General features: G+C 45.2%; 1 pseudogene; it reads left to right on the forward strand.

The window, feature by feature from the left end:
- Positions 1-1,890: 1,890 nt before the first annotated feature.
- Positions 1,891-3,680, forward strand: LOC122438045 (annotated as a pseudogene).
- Positions 3,681-5,612: the final 1,932 nt, after the last annotated feature.

Genomic DNA, 5,612 nt, shown 5'->3' on the forward strand with positions numbered 1-5,612 from the left:
CTATATTCTCTCCTCTCCTGGCTGACACAGTGGACACAGCCATGATGCAGCAGTAACACTGCCACTTTTCTAGGTGGAGCTCATACAGGCGTACCATACACAGTAGCCTGTGACCAAGCGAGTGCCTTGTGATGCACATGTGTGGTGCTATAAGTCATCTCAGCTGTTATACAATCATTATTTACAAAACATGAGGCACGAGCGAGAGGCAGTGGGGTAAGAGAGCCTGACTGTGCCATCTTGGCTAATTTGCTTTCTGTACACACCAACTCCCCACCTGCCATTCCACCCCATCCTGAAGGAAGCAGTCAGTGGTGCTCTGTCCTGCAGGTGGTGTCAGCTAGAGAGTAGACAGCTGATCTTCCAACTCCTATCCAGTGGAAACAGGAAGTGCACCAGTTGTCTGCCTGGGACAACGTTGGTGGGTCTAGCAAGAAGTTGATTTTCCACCTAAATGTGAAGGAAGCAGATGGCTCTCTGATTATCCCAGAAGGAAAGTATTAGCAGAATCCAGTCTCAAGCTGGACTTCCAGCTCCAATTAGTTACAAGGAGACTCGCCTCAGGAAGAGTAAGCTCACTCTAATTGCCATGAGGATTCCCTACACCCCTCCCAGCCCACTGAATGTCATCCAGTTCTTATGGATAAGAGCCTCAGCATACATGGCATCAGCAACACTGAACAAGGTGCTGCAAGTCAGGACTAGAAAACATTCCAATATCCCACCCAATTCTATCCTTCATGTCACTGAGACTCCATGAAGCTGAATGTCTACCTCCTGCTGACAGCAATGACTAAAGAAGGCAACACAAAACAATGGGTGCTGTTTCTCTGTCCTCTCCTTCAACCCTTGAGTTTAGCAGGGCCATAAAGGAAGCTAAGAACCTAACCCAATCTGTTTTAAATCAAACATAATGAGGTGGACAATAGTGAGATAATCAACATTCAGCTTCCAAGCTTCCTTCATGGGAGCAGGGCCCAAAATGAAGATGTGCCTGACCTCCAACCTGCATTAATGAGATTGATGTGGTGGATGGGGGCACTTGTCGTTTTGGGGAGTCAGAAGGATACAAAGGGTAGCTAAGCTTCTGGTACCACATTAGAGCAACAAATCAGTTGAGTACTTCCTATGATTTACCCTCCCTTGTGACACTGGGATCCAGAAAAGTACTGGTCTTACCATCTCAATTGGAGGAGAAGAGATGGAACTAAGTCAGTGTTCTACATTTGAGATGCTGTTTGTGGGGCCCAGAGAGAAACTCATAAGCTCACACATACACATGACCCACATGCTACATCTCAACAGAGATTCCAAATTCTTATAAGATAGCCTGAATGTCTAGGATACAATTAAAAATTACTTATCATATCAAAAACCATACAAAATGAAAGAATGAGAAAAAGACAATTAACAGATGTCAGCACAGAAATCTATTAAATGCTGGGATGATCTGAGGTAGACTTTGAAGCAATTGTCGTAATAGTGTTTCAGGAAGCAATAATGAATTACCTTGAAATATAAAATACTCAAAATTACTAACCCACAACTCTCAAATGTACTAACACTTAACAAATGTACAATACTCACAGTTATGCAGGGTGTGCTTTTTCACCGAAATATAATCAAATTTAAAATCAGTAACAGAAAAATAAGAAAATCTTCAGAATCTTGGAGATTAAGAAATATCCTTCTAAGCAGTCATGCATCAAAGAGGAAGTTAGAGAGAACATTGAAAAACACATAAAAGTGAATGAAAAAATCAAAATACAAAATACATCAGATGTAGCTAAAGCAGTATTGGGAGGAAAATTTATCACACAGAATGCTTACATTAGGGCTGGAGCCCGGATGCGGCGTCGTGAGACAGGCCCGGGGGCACGACGCGGATGGATCCAACATGGCGGTGCCGAATCTGAGCCGAGAGAAGAGACCCGGGCAATTAAGTTTCCTGCAGAGTACAGTGGGGACTGTGGCTGCTGAGCGGGGATTCTGGGAAGCACTGTGTGCCTGAGCCCCCAGCATGGCGGGCCTGAAGCGGAGGGCAAGCCAGGTGTGGCCCGAAGTGCACGGTGAGCAGGCGCACGGGCTCTACAGCCTGCACCGCATGTTCGACATCGTGGGCACCCACCTGACGCACAGGGAGGGGACGTGTGCGTTTTCTCCTTCCTCTTTGTCGACGTCATCGACGACCACGAGCGTGGCCTCATCCGGAACGGACGTGACGTCTTACTGGCGCTGGAGCGCCAGGACCGCTGTGAGGAGAGCAACTTCCGCCAGGTGCTGCAGCTGCTGCGCATCATCACCCGCCACGACCTGATGCCCTACGTCACTCTCAAGCGGAGACGGGCTGTGTGCCCTGATCTTGTAGACAAATACCTGGAGGAGACATCAGTTCGCTATGTGACACCCAGAGCCCTCAGCGACCCAGAACCGAGGCCTCCCCACCCCCCTAAAACAGTGCCTCCCCGCTATCCTGTGGTGTGCTGCCCTACTTCGGGCCCTCAGACGTGTAGCAAGCGGCCAGCTCGAGGGAGAGCCACACTTGGGAGCCAGCGAAAACACCAGATCCCAAGGAAAAGCAGACATGCGACATCAGACTGCGGGTTCGGGCTGAATCCTGCCAGCAGGAGACTGCTCTGCAGGGCAACGTCTTTTCTAACAAGCAGGACCCACTTGAGCGCCAGTTTGAGCGCTTTAACCAGGCCAACACCATCCTCAAGTCCCGGGACCTGGGCTCCATCATCTGTGACATCAAGTTCTCTGAGCTCACCTACCTCGATGAATTCTGGCGCGACTACATCAATGGCTCGTTACTAGAGGCGCTTAAAGGTGTCTTTATCACAGACTCCCTCAAGCAGGCTGTGGGCCACGAGGCCATCAAGCTGCTGGTGAACGTGGATGAGGAGGACTATGAGCTGGGCCGGCAGAAACTCCTGAGGAACTTGATGCTTCAAGCCCTGACCTTTTCCCTCTCACTTCTCTGGGGACTTCTCACCACCCACCTCTGGAGCTTACATGCTGTGCTGGGGTTTGTTCTCTACCCTTCCAACCAATCACACCCCTGCCTTTGTTTTTTTTTTTTTTTTTAAAGGGAAAGACAAAAGAAAAATGGAGGGGTGTCCCCCACCCCTCCCTGCACCCATGTGCCTGGGCTTCCCCTTTTCCACTCACCCCCTCATGTGTCTCTACAGTCATCTTGCCTCTGAGCCATAAGACAAATGTGTAGGGAGAAGCAAAGGCTGCAGACCATAGTCTTTGTAAGGGATTGAAGTCATCACTGCTTTTGGGTGCATTGAGGGGTTATCAGTACTTCTGGCTTTATGAGGGCTCTTAAGCTCTGTCTGAGAAACCAAAGGGCTGTCAGTAGGGAGCTGTGTGGAAGGTGGGACTCTGAAGTGTATTTTGGAAATTAATCACCACCCTCTCCCAAATTATAGAATTTTTAAAAAACAAAGAAGCTGTGGCCCTTTCCACTCTCTCCTGGCCTCTGGTGCTGCTCCTCTCTGCCTCGCTTCCTCCATTCCATGGCTTGAAACCTCTGGCTGGTGTGGCTCCTTCCTTTTCCCTCTCTGTCAAACCCTCTTCAAAGGAACAATAGGTAAGAGGACTAGGTCAGCCTAGTCACTGTCCCAACTGTGGTGTGTGTGTACACACACACACACACACACACACACACACACTCACTCTCTCTCTCTCTCTGGATGGAGAAGCGGTTGCTGATTAAAATACACTCCCCCTGAAAAGGGGAAGGGGGAGTGTGACACTTCTTTCCATGTTCAAGTGAAAATAAATAATGTACCCTGCAGCCCTTTCCCCTTTTGCTTTCTTCTGGTTTGGGCAAAGGGCATCATAGGTGAGAGTGAAGTGATTCGGTATCAATGCCTGCCTTCTTTTTCTTTCCCCATCTTCTGCCCTCACGCCCACTCCCACACTTGGGAGCAGGGCTGGGGCGTGCACTGGTAGAATTTTTAAAAAACAAAGAAGCTGTGGCCCTTTCTTTAGGTAGGGAGGCGTGTTGAATAAGCCAGGAGGCCTAGAGCTGGAGCCTAGTCCAGCTGGTACAATACCACCTCCCCTTTCAGCTCGGAAAAGAGAGATTCAGACACAGACTTTATGATTATTATATTTTTTTCAATGCCAGTGCTGCTCAGCCCTCAGCATAACTTCAGTTTTCATGAAATAAACAGTGACTATATTAAATTCCACCTTTCTGAAACTGAAAAAAAAAAAAGAATGCTTACATTAGAAAAGAGGGAATGTCAAAAACAGATCATTGAATTTTCCTAGAGAAACTAGAAAAAAATACAACCCATAAATCTTTAGCAAGACTAATAAAGATTAAAAGAGAGGGAAAAATCATCAAGCTTTTTTTTGGAATGAAATAAGGGAATCCAGCACAGATCCTGTAGTCTTAATAAAGTTAATATGCAAGCAACTTTATGCTCAAATTTGAAATTTTAGAGTATATGGATCAATTTCATGAGAACAAAGTACCAAAACTCATTTTTGTTAGAAGAGACAACATGCCTAGTTCTATAAACATTAAAGAATTACTTTTGTAATGAAGATTTCCCATGAAAGACATAGCTAGGCCAAAATTATCTAATTGAAGAATTTAAATATTTAAAGAAGAATTAATGCCAGTTTTACACAATATTTTCAAAAGTAGAGGAAGAAACATTCCCACCTAATTTTTTAAAAGCTAATATTACCAGAAGTACCCCAGAAAAGAAAACCAAAGACCAATATCCTTCATGAACTTAGAAAATCAAATCCAACACTACATAAAACAATTATATACAATGACCAATGCCTTTTTCTTCAAGGTTATGAGACTGATTAGCCATTTGAAAGTAAATAGGTCTAATCCAACATATCAACGAGATTAAAAATCACATCAATTAATAAAATGTTGCAGGAAAATCATTTGACAAAATGCAAGAATTATAAAAACTCTCAACATAGGAATAGAGTGGAATTTCATAAACTTCATATGCAACATTTAAAAACAAATAGAAAGCTACCATTAATACCACATTTAACAGTAAAAGACAAGATAAAAAAGTGAACGTGGTGACTTCCCCTGTGGTTCAGGGGCTAAGACTGCACTCCCAATGCAGGGGGTCTAGATTTGATCCCTGGTCAGGTAATTAGCTCCTCCATGAGGCAACTAAGTCCTGGTTGTTTTTGTTCAGTCACTCGGTCGTGTCCAAAACTTTGTGATGCCATGGACTACAGCAAGCCAGATCTCCCTGTCCTTCACTATCTCCCTGAGTTTGCTCAAATTTATGGCCACTGAAACAGTGATGCCATACAACCATCTCATCCTCTCTTGTCCCATTCTCCTCCTGCCTTCAATCTTTTCCAGCATCAGGGTCTTTTCCAATTAGTCAGCTCTTCCTATCAGGTGACCAAAGTATTGGAGCTTCAGCTTCAGCATCAGTTCTTCAATGAATATTCAGGGTCAGTTTCCTTTAGGATTGACTGGTTTGATCTCCTTGCTGTCCAAGGGACTCTCAAGAGTCTTCAGCCCACACTTCAAAGGCATTTGTTCTTTGGTGCTCAGCCTTTTTTATTGTCCAACACTCTCTTACATCCATACATGATTACTG

This window comes from Cervus canadensis, chromosome 3 (assembly GCF_019320065.1).
Source record: "Cervus canadensis isolate Bull #8, Minnesota chromosome 3, ASM1932006v1, whole genome shotgun sequence".
NCBI lineage: Eukaryota > Metazoa > Chordata > Mammalia > Artiodactyla > Cervidae > Cervus > Cervus canadensis.